Source organism: Rhynchophorus ferrugineus, unplaced genomic scaffold (assembly GCF_030347505.1).
Source record: "Rhynchophorus ferrugineus isolate W39M unplaced genomic scaffold, kcgeb_rfMv2 rfM2, whole genome shotgun sequence".
NCBI lineage: Eukaryota > Metazoa > Arthropoda > Insecta > Coleoptera > Curculionidae > Rhynchophorus > Rhynchophorus ferrugineus.
In genome coordinates, this window is record NW_027472581.1 from 15,683,993 (window position 1) to 15,705,266 (window position 21,274).

At 29.9% G+C, this 21,274-nt stretch overlaps 1 protein-coding gene across 4 annotated transcripts in view; it reads left to right on the plus strand.

The window, feature by feature from the left end:
• The window catches only part of LOC143189964 (uncharacterized), a 400,785-nt gene that overhangs the window by 330,774 nt on the left and 48,737 nt on the right, over nt 1–21,274 (plus strand). For all 4 annotated transcript variants that reach the window (XM_076393986.1, XM_076393988.1, XM_076393984.1 and 1 more), the window contains one exon: nt 20,974–21,042. The gene's annotated coding sequence lies outside the window, so the exon portion shown is untranslated. The remainder of the gene's footprint in view (nt 1–20,973; nt 21,043–21,274) is intronic.

A 21,274-nucleotide genomic window follows, 5' to 3' on the forward strand; every position in this document is an offset into this window, starting at 1 on the left:
AAGACATTTGATATAGGGCTTAGGTAATGTGACTGCTCTACAAGAATATTTATATAGCAAAGTCAATCAACATTTGAATAGTGTCATATTTCATTGTATTTTAAAAATATGCTTATTAAAGTAGCATAAATTTTTTAAAGTTTTAATTCATATAAAGAGGTATTTTGGCTAAGTATTCATATACATGCCTTCACAAGCATATGAATAAAAAGTAAGTGAAATTTTTGTGCAAAATGAGATAAGGTTTATAGAGGCAAATATTTCATGGCTCATTCATCAATCAACAGATGCGAATCAATCCGAAAACTATATACATATAACAGTGAAGGAGACGTCAGGAAAGAAGATTTTTAATGAAAAGTAAAGTATTGTTTTTATCGTCTTTTGGAACTTCCGTGATATTTTTTAAAGAACGCTTTTGAGATAACTTTGGTTCGTTGAACATTAATATTTTTTTGCTTGTGTGGCTCATTTTAATTTCATCAGTCGAATTTTAAGTCGTAACATTTTTTTTTGGTAACCGCCTACTGTTTCGAACTACTTATTAAACTTCTACGAGGTTTATTATCCTTCGGCTGGGTAAGTACATTCAGGTTTGTTACTGTATGTATGGTACTGGTATGAGTGAGGTGATTTTGTCTCAAATGTTTACAGTCTTGTCAAGAGATAAGAAGTCTGTCATCAAAACTGCTGGTTTATATTGTTGTTATTTATTTATATTTTTTATTTTTGTATATTGTGCAACGACGCAGCTAACACAAGTAATTTTCTCAGGGCCGCATTTATAACACTTAAATCCACATACTAAAAATTGTGTGTGTATTAATATTTTTCAAAATATCGTCGCCGTTAACCAATACTTTTTCTAAACTTGCAACAGGTGGCCTGTCGCGTTTCTGCTTGTAATGACGACCGTTTTCCCTTCATTTCTCCGCTCAAGCGCATTTCCTGCAATCGATAACTATGGCCTACATTGATTTAATTCGATTTGAGCTCTCAACTTTTCTTCTTCAGGGGTTCGTTCTAGTTGACTAAGGCATTATTTCGTAAATTATAAAACATATCGCTATATAACCAACGAATAACTGCACGATGATCTGGAAATCAAATGGATTTGCGAAGTTATCCAAGATTTCGGCTAGAAACACGAAAGCTTACTAAATCATACTAACGTGGAAGCAATACAATTGCTGGACAGCGCGCAGGATGTCAGGAGAGTGAAGCGAACAAAACCATACGAACTTATATAAAGTGTATACATTTAGTGTAAAATATAGCTATAAGTTATAATTTTATAATTGCCTAATACATATTGATGTATTTTCTCGCACTCGTCTTGCTTATTAATTAATCCAAGTACTTAGGAAAAGTAGTAATAAATTAATTGTAAATTAAGATTGTACTAAGCGTATCGTTCTGGATACTTTTTATACATTATGTATTATCGGAAATAAGTTACATAAATTAAACCACAAAAAATTAATATATTATAGCTGATTTCTTTTCGTTCAGACATAAGTTAAGAAAAACGGAACGTTCAAAACTCAAACACCAATCCGAGGCCCTTGTCCGATATTACGACGTCTTTATTACATTTTTTCCATTTCCCCTTCGTCGTAATATTCGTCGTGCTCTCCTCCGTCGGTTGTCGTCCTATCCCCGCGCCTTTCACCACGTGCCAGCGGTGGGAATACAAAATAACCAACCAACCACCAGGACCGGCGGACCGCCGTCATAAATTTCGCGCAAGAGACCGAGGTCGCCGTCAAAAACGTTATTTGCCGCCAATTAGAAACACATTTTTAATTGTTGGGTTTACCTTGAACTTGGCCCGAGCAAGAATGGAAAAAAGAGCGACACCTTGCGAATAGTTTTAGGTAATAAAAATAAGTTATTGCAAAATATATTTGTTCAGTCGTAATTTTTTTGGGTATAGTTTGTTTTGATACGAGGGTAGGCTGAAAAATAATTGAATAAATCATATAAGGAAATTAATTAACACTATACAGGAATAACAATTTGTAAAGTATTAGACCCTGACTTGACAGGAGCCTCAATGATAATAGTTTCTACGATTCTTTTTGATATATTTGAGCTAAAGATATGTTAAAAAAGAAAATGTAATGCCGAGAGTGTTTTTTAAAATCGTTTACAAGAAATACGACCGAGATGGTTGTAAGCTATATATGGTGGAAATTTAACTTGATATTATCTTATATTGTCCTATCATCTTGTCTTAAAAACGGATTCATAAGTTTAAATCACAAAAGGAAGAAATTAATTGTAAATTGTTTATTCCAGTACGTTTAAAAATGAAATTGTCCTTAACCACCAACATAACAAAGATTATAAGTGAGTGTATCACTGTCCCCGGAGAGAAAATACGAGAAAAATAAAGTCATATAGAATGCGATATAGCATATTAGGCATGCAGAAAATATCGATATTTTCTAATAAAAATATCGATGTTTTTTCGCTGATATTTTTTGTCCGATATATCCATATTTTAGCTGATATTTTTCCATATATTTTCAAAATAAATTAAATATAATTATTAATAAACTATTTAATTTTAAAGATTCACCAAAAATTAACTACTTTTTAAATTATTTAGAGATAATGTATATATATATATATATATATATATATATATATATATATATATATATATATATATACTTTTTTAAGCTAATATTTCACTAATTTTATTTTCTCTTAATAATATCGATATTTTTTTCGGTGGCCAACACCCTTATATATAAGGTTGTAGCCAAGTTTTGTACGAAGGAAAATTAAGTTGTTTCATTCAAACACCACTATCTAATCTGAAACTGACAGATAATTTTCTAATTGTACCTTATTATTACTTTATATATTATAAATTTATGAAATATAAAAATATATAAATAGAAATTATAAATTAACAAGTAAATTGTCCAAAATATACTTAAAATTATAAGGTTACATATTTCGATTTTATCAACAATAGTATATATATGGGTATATATTTGGACGCCATCTGTGTTATATGTAGTCATGCAAAATTTATCATTTTTGCCTTTGCAATCGTTTTTTTTAAGTTGCAAAAACAAGCAATATCTAATTATTATATTTTTTATTACATTGCCTTTGCTCGGCATATTTTACACAATTAGTCTTTTTAAATAAGAGCACCATTTGCTGACATAATATGGAAATAAAATTTTTCGTTAAACTTGGTTTTGCACATTATATTTCCAATATATAAAGAAGTCTGTAGATAGCTTCATAAATAAATTAATTAAAATAGATGACATTTAGATAATATAACATAACGGTAAAATAATAAAAATATATGTTTTTTATCAATTCTTGGTCTTATACTGTCTGGTTCTTATCTGTATAAAGTTGCAGGTAAAAATTCGTCTGTTTCAAGAGGATCCATGGAGAAACACCTGTTCACCAACCAATTTTCACTTTTCCAACATCTCAAAAAATATTATATTTGTACTAATTACTTTTGAAGATTTTAAATAATATTGGAGATTGAAAAGCGTGTCAGCGCTAGAGCAGAATTTTTTTGAAAAATAAAATTTTATTAGAACCTTTATATTCTGGATAATAATTTTTTTTGAAGATTTCAAAGAAGATTAAAGTTCAAAAACCGTTTCGCCGCTAGAGGAGAATCTTTTTGTAAAAAAATTATTTTATTCGAACCTTCACATCCTGAAAAACAATACTGTTATTATGTTTTTCTATTTAAACAAATAAGATTTATCTTAAATGTTAGAAAAATAACATAATAACACAAAATTTTCTTAAAATTATACATAAAAATAAAAAAAAAACAAATATAATCCAAGCTGCCTTACAAAATTTCAAATCAAAACAAAAGAAATATCTACCAGTTCCTATTATTTGAGATCGATTAATGTTTAGATTTGGTAACGATCAGAATCAAAAGACTACGTTGATTAACTATATAATAGTGGAATTTAGCCCGTAAATGTACCCAAAAATAAGGGATAATATATAACAAAAAGGTTGTGTTGGAATTGAGGCCACGCAACAAAACCTATACACGTCAGACCAGCAACATAAGAACAGTTGGATCCAACCAGAACAAAACACAACTATTTTATACACTAATCTAATTAATATAGCGTTATTTTTTAGTATTATTCTTCATCTATTATCTAGATTCATTTTTTTCTTTTTAAGTCATATTGTCAACTCTTTTTATAACTTCCCAATATTAAAATATAAAACTCTTATGTAATAAATCTAATAGTGTACATTAATCAATATACTAATGATAAAATAAAAAAATCAGTAAGTACCCTATTAACTGACGAAGATCAAAGATTCCAGAGCCGAAAGGTTCAAAAGCGTACAAGATGAACATCACATTAAATGGTTATAAAGTGTCAGTGCGCCAAACAGTTCGTGATATAGCTGCATATGGCACGTAATATGGATCGATTTTAGCCGTGGAAATCAAGTTACCGGAGCTGAACATTTCCAGTTCTTTTGAAAACGATTTTTACGTACGTGTTAGTTAATCGCGTTATTGTTTCACCTTGTTTTATTATATTTTCACTTCGATTGTTTTATGTTGCTGTTAAAAAAGTCTCGGCCTTCTTACAGTTTAAAATTTTATTAAGAATTTGGTTATAAAATTCTGAATACCCTTAATAAAAAAAGTGAGGCAAAATGCGATGTGTGTATTACCTAGGTGTACTGTCAAAAAATTACGTTTTTGAAATCAAACGTAATTATTCAATTATTTTTCTGCAATAGTCTTCTTCGGTTTGTTTAAATTTATTCAGTAGGCTCAAGACGATGTTCAGCAACTTTTTCTATTGTCTATAAGGAATATCTACGGCGGTTACTGATAATTTGTGTTTAATTTTATTAATAATATCATATAAACAGATCATTATAAAGATATAATATTTAAGAAAAAATAGAAATAGTGAAGTATTAGTTATATATAAGTAATATATATATATATATATATATATATATATATATATATATATATATATATATATATATATATATATATATATATATATATATAAGTAAAAATTTGAAGTTATTTACTCATCAGCATAGTATATGTAAAACCTAATTTATTTTTTGCAAGTCATTCCTTAATTCCAAGCTTTAACAATCCATTTGTTGAGATATTTTTCACTAATGTGCTATGATGTATTGCATTGTCCATAACAATATCTGATGATTACTGCAAGGTTTTTAACAGTTGACTTTTAAGTCAGAACCAGAGAAAATCATTTCTCTTTCCACCATGAAGAATGATAAATTAAAAAATATTATTACTAACAAAACCAAACCAAATATAATTCTTTTATGTTTTTCCATCAACCTTTGTCAACAACCTTTAAACTCTTTTTATTAGCATCTTGTTGACATTGATATCTTGTTATGAGTGGTTGTTCCATTTCGGAATATCCATGTTTCATCTAGATATAGAAATTTAATGTCTGAAGCTTCTTTAATCTGATTATATGCTTTTAAATTATGTTATTTTAAAAGCAATGGAATGGAAGTTCTATTGTGGGTTATATTTGTATTAACAGTATATGAAAAGATTATCTACATCCCTCAAATAGTTGCATATTCCTAAGTTTTCTAAGGGTACTTCCCAGACTAACAGTTATCTCTAAAATAATTGTATTGAACTATGTTTATATCAGAAGAAGCTACTCACATTTCATATATTTGATCGCGAACTGAGCTAATATCAACGTAATCTTGATTCGTTACCTACTTCGTATGTGGAGGCTTTCTTTTCTGTAAACTTTATATTATTTTTATTTTTTATATTTTAGCCGCAGTGCACATGTTAATATTCAGTTCAGCTGCAACACGCTAAAAATATTTCCAATAAGACTACAGCAACTTAATTTTTTTTTGGTATCAGTACTTACCTCTCTAACGCAGTTTAATGGCAAGCTCTTTGTCTCGTCCTTGCTCAGAATAACCTATTACAGATACCGGTTTAACCTCTAATGTTTTCAAGAATTTTGTAGACATTTGATAAGGTGACTACGACGAACCCAAATTTTATGAACTGATTTGGTTATATGTTCGGACGCATCAGAGTGTATTCTATGTCTTTTTAACTAGGATAAAATGGGAAGGAAAAATCCATTCCGAGGTTAAAACGTATTTTACATTTGACATTATCTTATATATTATATTTATCATATGTATTGGCTGTTTTATTCAAGGGACTATGGAATAATTTATCTAAGAATTTCCCATACAATTATACAGTTTATATATATATATATATATATATATATATATATATATATATATATAATATATATATATATATATATATATATATATATATATATATATATATATATATATATTGATATTCCTTGTACGTACATTTTCGTACAACCCGTTCCTTATATTAAAAAAATATTTGGCTTCCTCTAAAACCTGAAAAAATAATGTTGGCTTGAATGAAATGAGTTTTATTTTTGTTTCGGTTCAGGTGTCGTTAGTCATCGTCTCCTCCACGCGATAGACCTGGCGGCTCGCCGGTAAAATTAGACTTGGAGATATTCCGAGAATCTGGCATGCTGTGTCGGCTTATTTTGCCGTCGTTCGTTTTTTTTTTTTCGGGTGAAAACCGCCAAATTTTACATCAACGCTCTCCGTGCATTTGGCTAATTTGTAATTTCTCGCTCAATAAATAAATAATTATATTTGTAAATTATGAGTAACAGTTGAAGTTGAATTTATACTCTATATCAATAAAACTGGTTGAGTTGATAAACAAATACATATGTTTTTCTTTTTCCATTTATTTTGTAAAATATCTTCTACAAAATTCATTCCTTGATTTCGCTCATGAAAATTCACTTGAATGGCAATATTTTATGGAAGCACATTTTTTAAATTTAAAAACCTGAAAGCACTCAAAAGGTCATTTAAAAATAATTGAATATTCCCAAATGGACCTTTTTATTGCATTTTTACCATACATTGAAATCTGGGAAAGGATTTATTTTTATATTATATTTGATATTTTTATAATGATTTTGATGTTATCCTGAATTACTTGTCAAACAGAGAAAAACAAAAACATGTAGGGCTCAGGAGGCAATCTTTTCTAATTTTAGGCTCCATTTAACAATTTCTGGCGTATTTTCTAACCTTCTGTAAAAACAGTATGTAAACAATTTCGTAAAAGTTATTAATATTAGAAGATTAAATTGAGTACTAAGTTATTAAAATTATAAACTCATGCTATGCTTGTTGATACAAATATAGCAGATATATTTTAAACTAAATAATGTGATATTGTGGTTTAAGAGAAATAATTTTGATTTTGAATAATACTAAGCGATATTTACTATATATAAGTATCAATTATTAATTTAAGTAGATATTAAGCTAAATTGTGAGTATATAGTCTAATATAAAATACGTGTAGTAGATATGTTAAATCAGTTTTTTGTTTATTTTTATTTAGTTATCACAGCGATTATTATGTACATATTTTATATCAAAACGTTTTCTTGTGTTAAATACCCAAGTTTGATTATTTTTTACTTTTTAGTGAGTTGCTTATTGATTTTTTGAAGTCGCCTCAATTTATTTCTTAAAAATGTTTTATTTTTCCCTTTTTAATGTTAAATACTTACTCAATAAATTACGCAGTTATTTCATTAATGATAGGCCAAATAAAGGTCCAACTCGTATGTGGAAAAATAGGAATAAAAAAACAATAATTGATAATAAGTAACGCTTCAGGGCCCACTACCTAGTCTAGGTGATTTGACAAATGTTATAACCAAACTAGAACTAAAACCCGCGACCTCCGCGTAAGAGCTGAACGCTCTAACCGTTACATCATAGAAGCAGTTGCCTACAATATTTCTACTAGACTCCTCATATGATGTGGTCAGTGCTTAAAAAGCACTGAACTACTTCCGATTTTTCGTCACATCAGCTCAGCAAGAACATTATACGAGTAACATGCATTTGAAATGCACTCTTTCGAATAAAAAAAGAATTTTGAAAATCGGTCCATAATTGACGGTGAAATCGGTGAACATATATTTAATATATATATATATATATATATATATATATATATATATATATATATATATATATATATGCTGCTGAACATAGAACCTCCTTCTTTTTTAATGTCGGTTAAAAATAATGAAATTTGTAGAGAACATTAAACCCATATCAGTCGAAATTTCCGAAATGTTGATATAATCCTTAATCGCGGGTCGGTTTGATCGGGGAATGACCTTGTACCACAATGATTTATTCTCGAGTAATAGTCGCGTTACGCATAGAATATATAAGTAAAACCAGATGGAATAAAAAAGAATTGGCGATATCGTATGATGCCTGACACTAAAATTAACATAGATGAGTCATATAACAATACAGAGAAGCAGCAGATGAACTAAGGCAGTCAATGACGCCCACACAAAAGACAGACATCATAAAATTATAAGTGGTTTTGGACTTGTAAACTAAGAATATAATATAAGATGTTATTTCTGCAAGTGCGGCAACATTGTTGACATAGATACCAAAATTCAATCAGCGAATACTTAGGCTAGGGAAAACCGACTGCGGAGAAAAATATCAACATAACGATATTTTTAATAACCTTTAAAATTAAGTTCTGGGTACTTAAGGTGACTGTACTGAAATAATTTTAAAAAGAATATTAGAACTCTTTAAAATGGAAGTCAGTATTCCAGGCGCACTAGCTATAAAATTTACTAGAATATTGAAGAAAATAAAGCACAAAATACTATATATAACAGTTCACAAAATTAATAAGAACAGATACTAAGTCTAAAAATTTTATGATGCTAATTTTAAGATACATAGAATTTCGTACTAAAATTTTGTAGAAAGAAAAAATGTATCTGTAAATGTACCAAAATATCTTGTAATATTTGGGTAAATATAAAGCACTACTTGTAATTTTAAAGTTTATTTTAATAATAGCACTGCAAACTCATGAGGCCTGCGTTTAGACATTGACATTAAATTAGACACTGTTTAGACACAATTAAATTCTGTGAACTCTTAATCTAGATACTTGTATTAGTTTCTGTTATTTTATTTGGCTTCAGTGACATTTGGGGACATACATACAAGTATTGTTCGAAATGTTTGAAACTTGTCATCACACACACATATCAGGCTGTAAAAACCTGATAAAATCACGTTGTTGAACTAAACATGTATCAGTTACCCTTAGCCTGCTGAAGTATAACTTACCCATTTATTTGACGTGCAAGAAGTCAGGTATTTCATATTATCTTTTCATAATCTAACCATGATGGGATTTTATTGAAACTTCGAAAGGCTCCTATTTAATTAATATATTCCTTTGTATTTTAAGAATATACGGTCGTTTAATAGTGTTAGAAGTCAATTGTGTTCTATCTGGTTGGCATTCAAATCTTGTAGGAATATATGCTAACTTCATCCGCACTTGTAAGACTAAACCCATTACATTAAAATTTCCATATTATCTAGTAATTGAAACAGGAACAACATTATTAGAGACTCATGTATACAATAAACAAAACAAATGAGGTCTAACCTCAAGTTTTTATCAACGTTTTATTGTTTGATACCGTTTAGATATAATTAAATATAGTTAATATAGTAAATACACACAAAAATTAACGTTGGGAACTTTCGACTATCGACTGTTTTAATAATTGACTACTTGGTCCGACTGATTTTATTACTATTTACTATCGACTGTTTCTGTGGTGTACTTTTAGTTACTATTTTCGGTTCTACTAGTTTCATTCGATTGCTTTTTAACATTCTGGCTCTGTCGGCCTAGCAGCAACCTTGACAACTTTTTTTACTTATATATATATATATATATATATATATATATATATATATATAATTTTTTTATTAATATATATATATAAAAAATAATATATATATATACATATATGCTGCCGAACATAGAACCTCCTTCTTTTTTAATGTCGGTTAAAAATAATGAAATTTGTAGAGAACATTAAACCCATATCAGTCGAAATTTCCGAAATGTTGATATAATCCTTAATCGGGGGTCGGTTTGATCGGGGAATGACCTTGTACCACAATGATTTATTCTCGAGTAATAGTCGCGTTACGCATAGAATATATAAGTAAATCCCACTGAATCGAATAACGTAGCAGTTCGCCATTTTAAATTCTAAATATTGTTGTGGCACTTGTTGAATTTAATTTATTATTCATCGCCGATGTTTCTATTACACCCGATTACAATGGTTCTGCAAATCGATTAATTATATTCGACATAAATTCGCGGCGAACGAGCGCGATATCCAACGGCGACGGGTCCGTCCCGAGTAAGTAATTGATTCCGAAATTCCACGGCAATTTTACCGTGAAATCCGCCGCGAACCGATGCAAACCGAGACCTGCTAGTTTCCGCGTCAAACTTTCGAAGCCGTTTTGATCCAGATAGCGGCGAACTACTAACGAGCATCGCCGATACCGATACGTCCCGCTGAAAACTCGATGGAAACATCAGATACTCCTTTAAAATCCGTCCGCCGCTCTTGCGGTCCCCGAAACAGACGAGCTTGAATGGAAATTGATGTACATTTATCGAAATCTTGCCGTGATGATTTTAATAATCGAAATTCCCATCGAATTCAAATTGTTTATGACTAAATTGGTTTTAAATGCTAGTTTAATGATAATAAGAGCATGCATATACAATAGGTTACCATAGCGTCATCTATTCGTCAACAAACTAAATAAACAACTTCCGTTGCGTATTTTCGTTTCAAGGCACGAAAAGTTGGTTGGAGAAATGTGGTGAAATCTTGTCAGACGCCAACCAGCTGATATACCTTGAACATTGCTAATTTATTTATTTGAAGACCATTTTTATTAGCCTTGGGAACTATCGACTGAAAATAGTCGAAACAGTCGATAGTCGTAAAACAGTTGATAGTCAAAAAACTAGCGACTGAACATAGTCTACTATTTTTTAGTCAAATGCACGGTTCAACTGTTTTTCAAATCGTGATGTCAAATGAAAATGTACGAATTCTTTCCTGTATAATTTGTGAGAGAGAAAAGGATGGAGATAATCATGCTTGGAGCAGTTTATTTTAAGTGCTTATATTTTCCAACGGTGTATAACGGAGATGTATATATTCCTTCACGTACTAACTTTAAAAAAGAAAAGGAAAGAAATAATTACTGAATACTATTGCTATTCAATGAATAGTTTCATTTAAAGGGAAGTAGAATTTTATTATTGAATTATATTTTTTATAATTCAATAATAATTGTGGATCTGTAAAAAGGAATGGAATAATAACGTCACAAATGTTTTATCATATTTTAATAAAATACGACTATAAAATAAATACTAAATAAAAATTAAACATATACCTAATCATAGAAAAAAACTAATCCATGACAACTAAAAATGATCGCTTAATAACCAACATACCGGAGCCTTTTTAAATAAAATACATGTCTCCTTTATTGTTGGACAGAAATATTTTTTAATCACTGTTCAAAAATATAATCATGTTCAGCTTTTAGAATATATAGATAGAATATAGATAATTCTTTAAAATAGCGTTTCAAAATGCTGCTATACAGTATCACTACATAGTATAAAACAAAGTCGCCTTTTCTGTCCCTATATCCCTATGTGCGATAAATCTTTAAAACTACGCAACGGATTTTGATGCGGTTTTTTTCGATAGATAGAGTGATTCAAGAGGAAGGTTTATATGTATAATACATGCACAATATACTAAGGCAACATTGCTAATTTTAGAGGTTTCTAACGTGATGTCGTAAATTAACCTATTTTTTTAGGCTTATTTAGCAATTAGCAAAAACGCTGCCTAACCCTACGAGTTAGATCAAATTAATGTACTACAGTATTGTACACCATAAAAAGGTCTACAAAAAAGTCCGCGATGGTATATGTTTATCTTTTAGGGATAACCCACATTAACCATTTTTATTGTTTACTTTTGACGTGAGAAAATGGCTTATTTACGAATCTATTTTAAGCAATACGGCATTAATCCTTATCGAATTAAGTACCTTAAATACAGTGTGCAATTAATATAGATCAATATAGTTCCTTACAGCATGTAAATTAAACAAATATTTTCGGAGATATTACAAATTTAAAATTTGCGTTTAAAAATGTGTAATGTAATAAAAATTGTATGAATTTAGATATTCCAAAGATAGCAGGAAATCTTCATAGTAAGTATAGGGGAAGAGGAATTGTTTTACTCCAAATTTAATGCGTGCAGGCCAAGGGCAGTAATGAATGAACCAAAAATACTGGATCGATTTTAATCATGTTTTCATTGAGTGACATAGGCATATATATTTTATGCCCGTGCAAAGTCGGAGCGGGCCGCTATGTTTTTATATACAACGTTCATATTTTTTCTGTAGTGTATTTAATTTAGTATCAGCATTGCACCCGTGCGAAGCCGGGGCGGGTCGCTAGTACTGTTATAAACAAGCAAACTACCAAAAAATTATATATATTACATATAAATCTATGTAAGCCTAAATTCGGTAAATTTTTGTCAAGGTTGCTGCTAGGCCGACAGAGCCAGAATGTTAAAAAGCAATCGAATGAAACTAGTAGAACCGAAAATAGTAACTCTTTTAGTTACTATTTTCGGACTACACCACAGAGACAGTCGATAGTAAATAGTAATAAAGTCAGTCGGACCAAGTAGTCAATTATTAAAACAGTCGATAGTCGAAAGTTCCCAACGCTAATTTTTGTTTGTATTTACTATATTAACTATATTTAATCATATCTAAACGCTATCAAATGATAAAACGTTAATAAAAACTTGAGGTTAGACCTCATTTGTTTTGTTTATTGTGTATATGAGTCTCTAATAATGTTGTTCCTGTTTCAATTACTAGATAATATGGAAATTTATATTTAATGTAATGTAATGGGTTTAGTCTTGCAAATGCGGATGAAGTTAGCATATATTCCTACAAGATTTGAATGCCAACCAGATAGAACACAATTGACTTCTAACACTATTAAACGACCATATATTCTTAAAATACAAAGGAATATATTAATTAAATACAAGCCTTCAGAAAGTTTCAATAAAATCCCATCATGGTTAGATTATGAAAAGATAATATGAAATACCTGACTTCTTGCACTTCAAATAATTGGGTAAGTTATACTTCAGCATGGTAACTAAGGGTAACTGATACATGTTTAGTTCAACAACGTGATTTTATCAGGTTTTTACAGCCTGATATGTGTGTGTGATGATAAGTTTCAAACATTTCAAACAATGCTTGTATGTATGTCCCCAAATGTCACTGAAGCCAAATAAAATAACAGAAACTAATACAAGTATCTAGATTAAGAGTTTACAGAATTTAATTGTGTCTAAACAGTGTCTAATTTAATGTCAATGTCTAAGCGCAGGTCTCATGAGTTTGCAGTGCTATTATTAAAATAAACTTTAAAATTACAATTAGTGCATTTTATTTACCCAAATATTACAAGATATTTTGGTACATTTACAGATACGTTTTTTCTTTCTACAAAAGCCTTTTGTGTGGGCGTCATTGACTGCCTTAGTTCATCTGCTGCTTCTCTGTATTGTTATGTGACTCATCTATGTTAATTTTAGTGTCAGGCATCATACGATATCGCCAATTCTTTTTTATTCCATCTGGTTCAAAAGAGCTGTTTTCAATCAACATATAAACGAACATATAACATTAAAAGCAATCATTTTTTCGCTCCACTTAATGACACTTATTTTGACACTCTAATTGTTAAAATCGAATCTTGGAAATTGTAGATAGACTCTCGTTAATCATATATACAGTCCTGCCAATAAAACAGCCAATGCACGTCATCAACACGATCGAACTTATTGCCAAATTATGTTTATAAAAACGAAAATTTTTAAATTTGGATTGAAATCTGTACATCCGAACATGTAACCAAATCGGCTAATAAAATTCAATTTGTGTTGGTACTAGTCGACAACGTTGTCATATGTAAATGTAAGTATAATAAAACAACTCTAACCCTTAAACTATTGTAGCTGTTTAATTAACTAGTGGTTTAAGTCCTTCAATAAATATACATTAGATATACTATAATGTTAAAATAAATTATATTTTAGAACGTTATTTTTGTTTCATTATTTTATTTACATTAGTATTTTGTTGTCAGAGTCAAAATATACGAAAACTTAAATTTGGTCCGACAACATTGCATTATTAATGTTGATGGCGTGCAATGGCTGTTTTATTGAAAGGGCTATAGTTTGAATATTATTTTCGAAATGAAATCTGATACGTCCGAACATATAACCAAATCGTCTAATAAAATTCAATTTCTGTTGGTACTAGCCGACAACGTTGTCGTATGTAAATGTAAGTATAATAAAACAACTATAACCCTTAAACTAAACTATTATAAACTTATATAGTGTATAAATAAATGATATTTTATAACATTATATTTGTTTCATTATTTTATTTACATTAGTATTTTGTTGTCAGAGTCAAAACATACGAAAACTTAAATTTGGCCCAACAACATTGCATTATTAATGTTGATGGCGTGCAATGGCTGTTTTATTGAAAGGGCTATAGTTTGAATATTATTTTCGAAATGAAATCTGATACGTCCGAACATATAACCAAGTCGTCTAATAAAATTCAATTTCTGTTGGTACTAGCCGACAACGTTGTCATATGTAAATGTAACTATAATAAAACAACTCTAACCCTTAAACTATTGTAGCTGTTTAATTAACTAGTGGTTTAAGTCCTTCAATAAATATACATTAGATATACTATAATGTTAAAATAAATTATATTTTATAACGTTATTTTTGTTTCATTATTTTATTTACATTTGTATTTTGTTGTCAGAGTCAAAACATACGAAAACTTAAATTTGGCCCAACAACATTGCATTATTAATGTTGATGGCGTGCAATGGCTGTTTTATTGAAAGGGCTATAGTTTGAATATTATTTTCGAAATGAAATCTGATACGTCCGAACATATAACCAAATCGTCTAATAAAATTCAATTTCTGTTGGTACTAGCCGACAACGTTGTCGTATGTAAATGTAAGTATAATAAAACAACTATAACCCTTAAACTAAACTATTATAAACTTATATAGTGTATAAATAAATGGTATTTTATAACATTATTTTTGTTTCATTATTTTATTTACATTAGTATTTTGTTGTCAGAGTCAAAATGTACGAAAAATTAAATTTGATCTGGCAACATTAGAAGGACTATAAATGGAAGATTATTTTCGCAAAAATTTCGGAAATGTTCCTGCCGATTTATCATGAAATATTTATAATTGTTAGTGTATTACATGTTATTACTGTGTAATATTTATTACAGGTGTGTCGGTAATTACTTTACAGTTTTAGTAGCGGACTTTACTAGCTATGACAATGCAGTGTTTTGACTGACATTAACCTCAAAACTATACAACTTACGTTATGCCAAAACAACAACGCTATGGATTTATACTTTTATTTGAATGTCAAGTTTTGTGTCTGAAGACGTGCATTAGCGACACAGATCATTTTTCTTGTTGCATAGAAAGGGGAAATCTCAGAAAGTCATGGTTTGCTGGTGGAGATTTGTGGGGGGCGTGTGAAACATGGTTTCGAAAGTTAAAATGTGGTGATTTCAGCGTTCAGGACAAAACCTGTTAGTCCAAAGAAAATGGTTGAATGAAAATGCGGAATTGCAAGGGTTATTGGATGAAGACCCAACGTAAATTCCAAAACAATTGGCAGAAAAGTTGAACGTGACCCGACTTTGAATTTGTGAACGATTACAAGTGTTAGGTAATGGCATTAGACGGTGATTTTCTAGTATAGCATTGCACCGCTAGTCAAAAAAGAGTTAAAATCATTTGGACGGGAGGATCGCATCGGCCGTACTCTCCGGCGCCGAAGGGTCTCGCGATGATAATCAGCATTTCGCCTATTTCAAGGACGTTAAGTAGTAGTACAATGAATCGTATAGGATAAACTATTATTTTAGAATGACATCCATAAATGGCCTAACAGATGAGTAATATAAATTCATTTAATTAATTAATTATCAATTGTCAATAGTTTTTTTTATGAAAAAGAAAACCAAAAGGAATTACCCACATACCTGGTATATTATTATTTTTATCAATTTAATTGTGTTGCAATTGTCCATTCTCAAATACTTACCTTAATACATTAATTTAAACATCGAACGTGTAAATAGACGTTTATGCTTTATGACATCTCTATATTTTTTATTTGTTTAATATAATGTTTCCTTTTACCAATTGGTTTACGATGGTAATTAAGAAAGTTCGATTATATCTCTCAATCCGTTTTAATCGCCTCTCCCCCTTCCTACCTGTTTCTTCCGAGAATCGGTATCTGCATATACAGGCTGGTTCGAAATTGTGTTAGGAGAATGAGCTAGCAAGCACCAAGCAGCTGCGGCAGCCAAGAATTGAAATAACCATAAAGAATCTATATTATATATATTTTTTAATAACCATAAAAATGTCCCGCCCTGTATATTCCTATGTTCTTTATTAAAATGTTTTTTTAATAAGCAATAAATCCTTTGTGTATTTTATTGCGGTAAAACCCCCTTTATCAATTTGTTTGGATCTGGTACTATATAGAAGACGTCTTTCTTCATCAACGTCTAGTACTTGAAGGATACTCTCTAAGTAATGGTTTCATTTTTTTCATGTTATAGTTGATTCGTAATCGAGCTTCTAGTGTTGTTGTAGTGTCGTGAGAATAGTGTTAGTGCTAACTAAACGGTAATAGTCGGTTTGTTGGTGTAGTTATCAAGGACACGGGATCGTCATTTTTCGTTTGTGACAGTTGCGGATTCGAATTCCACTGAGAGTGTTGTTTAGTGCCTTTGATCATCTAGTCACATCGGTGGTCATGCTTAGGTAAGATTAAGCAGTAGATTAAATATATAATATATTATATAGGTAAAAGGCTTATTGTATCAATAATAACGCATTGATAATTTAAAATGCATTTAAATTTAGCATTACTTTTATAGTTTGATTTTAATAAAACCCTTTTATAGTTTAATTTAAGTAATAGCCCTTGGTCGAATGGGAAATTCTACCGCACTCACCAGACATAGCACCTTCTGATTACCACCTTTTCGTATTAATGCAGCACGCGCTTTCGAAATTCTTAAGAGCGGAAATGTATTTGTTGACAACGATAAAATCATATATATATATTCAAAAAATAGTCAGAATACATACAAATACACCATATTTTCAATGTAATGATCAAAGTTATTGTCGGTCTTGTAGTAATTTCTATTTTATGTCAGTTGTAATTCTACCTCTCAGTTTACGAAAATTGCAGGTAAATCCATAAAGTACGAGGTGTAATACATAACTAGTGATAGCCTAGTAGTCGAAATTCGTCCACCATTTATTTAAGTTTAACTTTTATTTATTTATTAATTTTACTGTTTCTTTGCTAAGTTAATATCAATAAAATTTAGAAAAATCTTAAACTTTTACAATTACCTTACTATGTATGCTAGGTTTCCAAAGCCATATCAGATACTACCAGTTCTTAAGCAAGAACAATTTTTCTCAGATAAAATTCCTACAAAAAATGTAAAATACAACTTTATATAACGCAACTCTTTTGGATCGTTTTTATCTTACCATAACTCTTTAATAGTTCTAACAATACGGTAATAACCAAAGGTAATACAGAATCTCACTTTCGGTTTTAATATCGTTTCAAGTATAAAACGTAGAGATTTGTCTTCTGCTTAAAAAAAACTTGAAAATTTCGAATCAAGAATAATCTACGGGTAATTTGTCAACCAAAAATGGTATAACCCAATGAACAGCTTTTACAAAATACATTTAATATTATACAACATTTATGTGGTTTTAAACCAACTCTCAAACCATTGGGGCATATTTTTTCGACATCGATGCACTACAAGTCCCAATTCGTACGGTTACAACGAGCACGGATTCGTTTCCGATAACAAAAATCCTTTACGAACCTCCGAAAACCGAATATGCCGGTTTTCGTGCCAAACTTTCGAAACCATTTCGCTCCAGATACCGGGAAACTACTAACGAGCATCGGAGATATCGATACGCCTCGCTGGAAGCATCACATTCACTTGTAACCCTTCCCCTCCGTTCCCGGAAAAGGCATTCCCGAGCTCGAAATTGATACAGTTCCCCGAATAAACGCCATTCGACGTCTTGTCAATAATAACCGGAATACAAAGGGGAGAAAGGCGTTTAAAAATGTGAAGGGTTTTATTTTTATTCAATTACAACTCCAACAACGCCCACAAGTGTTCGGGAATTATTGATTCATGTTCATTTTTTTGGCTTATGAAAAGTTTCTCTCTTTTTATCATTCTTATTAGCGTTAGGTACTTTCGATTCTTTATTTTATTAATTGACTACTTTTTATTAGCGTTGGGAACTATCGACTGAAAACAGTCGAAACAGTCGATAGTCAAAAACTAGTAAATGAACAAATGAACGGTTCGACTTTTCTTTTCAATTCGTGATGTGAGACGAAGATGTAGGGATCTTTTCCTGTATAAATTGTGGGAGAGGAAAGGACGGAAATAATTGCTTGGAGAAGTTAATTTTATATGTGCTTATATTTTCCAACGTTAGTATAAGCGAGACGGAGATGTACATATTCCTACACGTATTAACTTTAAAAATGAAAATGAAAAATATAATTACTGAATACTATTTAATTGCCTTAATTATTAATAATTTAATTTTAAACGAAGCAGAATTACAGCTTTTATATTTGAGTGTTCTGTGGATCTGTACAACTGTGGAACCTTTCTATGGAATGTGGGGTATTATCCACAAATGTTTTTTCGTTAATGTTTTGATGTGTTAATTGCTATTTTTAAATAATGTACTCCAATAAATATAGACAATACAATATAACTTAAACAAAACCTAAAAACTAAAGATGTACAATAACCATAAATACTAAATGAAAATTAAACATATACCTGGTCATAAAAAAAAAACTAATCCATGACAATTAAAAATGTTCGCACAACAATTACTAGAGCTTTTGATTGTCAAAACGTATTTCCTAAAATCTAAAAAACTAAATTTAGAAAGAAAACTCTTCTTTAGTATTGAACAATGTATTTCTTTGGCTATTAAAAAATGTAAGAAAATAATGATGGTCGGGACACTTTTTGGTTAACATTTATTTTATCAGCAGGTAAGACAGATAAATCTTTTTTACAACCTATTTTTATTATTTTATAACTTTTCAGTAGAATGATGCATTCAGCGAATCGTTCTATGGTTTGAGAATATTTTGAAAGAGAATCGTCAACTTCTGCTACCTGCAATCCTCGATTTAAGAGATCAGTCTTTGGTATTACAAATAATGCTAAGGCAATACAAGAAATTATCACATAAGAGATATCTTCCACTCTAACCTCGTATAATACAAATACAGTACTACAACTTGAAATTCAAGACTAAAATACTGACCAAGAATATATTACATCTGAAGACGTTTTGATAAAGCTAGAATGAAGGAAATTAACACAAATTTGAAGAAGAAATCTATTGTTGATCGCATCTATTGCTTCTAATTGCTACAAACTCCGAATAAAACTACATAACCTGTTTGAGCAACATCTCATAAAGCATTCTTCGAACGTAGTAATCGTATGCTGACAGAAAGATGGGGAAAACTAAACAATTGACAATATTTTGAATAAAACATAAGATTACGTCCTTTCACGATAAATGTCCAGTTCTCGATAAAAAAAAACGGTGAAGACTTGTGTGTACTCCCAATATAACTGAGAGTGTATATTCCAACAAAAATAATCATTTATTATAGGAACGATATTAAAGAAAAAGGATTTTAATAGAATATCTTATAAAAGTACTGATTAACATTTGTTTGCATTTTTAAAATACATAAAAATCATTATCTAATCTGACAACTAATTATTTTCCGATTGTACATTTTTATTGCCTTAAATATTATAATACAATACATTTTACTTCCTTAAATACTAATATTAAAAATCAGAATTTCCAGAATGTATTTACAAATATAAGACTTAAATATACTATATATATATATATATATATATATATATATATATATATATATATATATATATATATATATATATATATATATATATATATATATATATATATATATATATATATATGTAATTGTATATTAATCGCCATCATTTTTTTTCATCCACCAGAACAAGCAACATCTAATTATTATTTTTCTTATAATATTGCCTTGCTCAGGATTTAGTACAACCAATTAAAAAAAAAACAGTATCATTTGCTGACATAAAATCTAAAAAATATTTTTTTATATATCTTCGGCCCTCTAGTGAATCAGATGCACAATGTGCCTATAAAAAAAGATTGGGGCATTAAACCGAATATTTCAATTGTTTTGTAGTTTATTTTATTCTTGATTTTGACCATATTTATTTTAAAAAATCCGCCTCGTCTTGCAGAAATATTTATGCTCAACGCCAAGTAACAAATGTCGAATTGACTTAACGAAACGTTCAACCGTAAAACGAATGTTTTGAATTTCAAGCCGACTTAATTAGGCTTTTGTTTATTACTACTGACCAAGGTCAACTATGCTTTGCAACGAGCGCACACGTACTTGTATTGCTTTGTTTATCGTTGAATTTATTCGTTTCTATTACGTCACGAACATCTTGGAACTAGCTGCTATTTCTACAAAGTGCTCGCAGATTATTGTAATCGCTGTTATTATTATTATTATAATTGTGTATGAATATTGCTGATGACGCGAAATTGAATGGAATATTTTGTTTCAGATGACGAAATTTGTCAATTTGCCGGCTAAAAGCTGGCCTGTTTACACCGCAGGCTAACTGAGAATATTGGTAAGTTTTAATTTATAGTTGTAAAATTTTATTTGTTGGTTTTTCTACCTTAATCTTAGATAGTAATTATATTACTTTTATGAACTTTCTCGTGCTGAATGGACATATTAATTTTTTCGAAGGACCCAAACTAACTACGATACATATATACATAAAAAATACGTCGTCTTTACAATTCTAGAATTCGAATGTTACAAGAAAAATTGTGAAAAGTAGCTAGTAATGAATATTA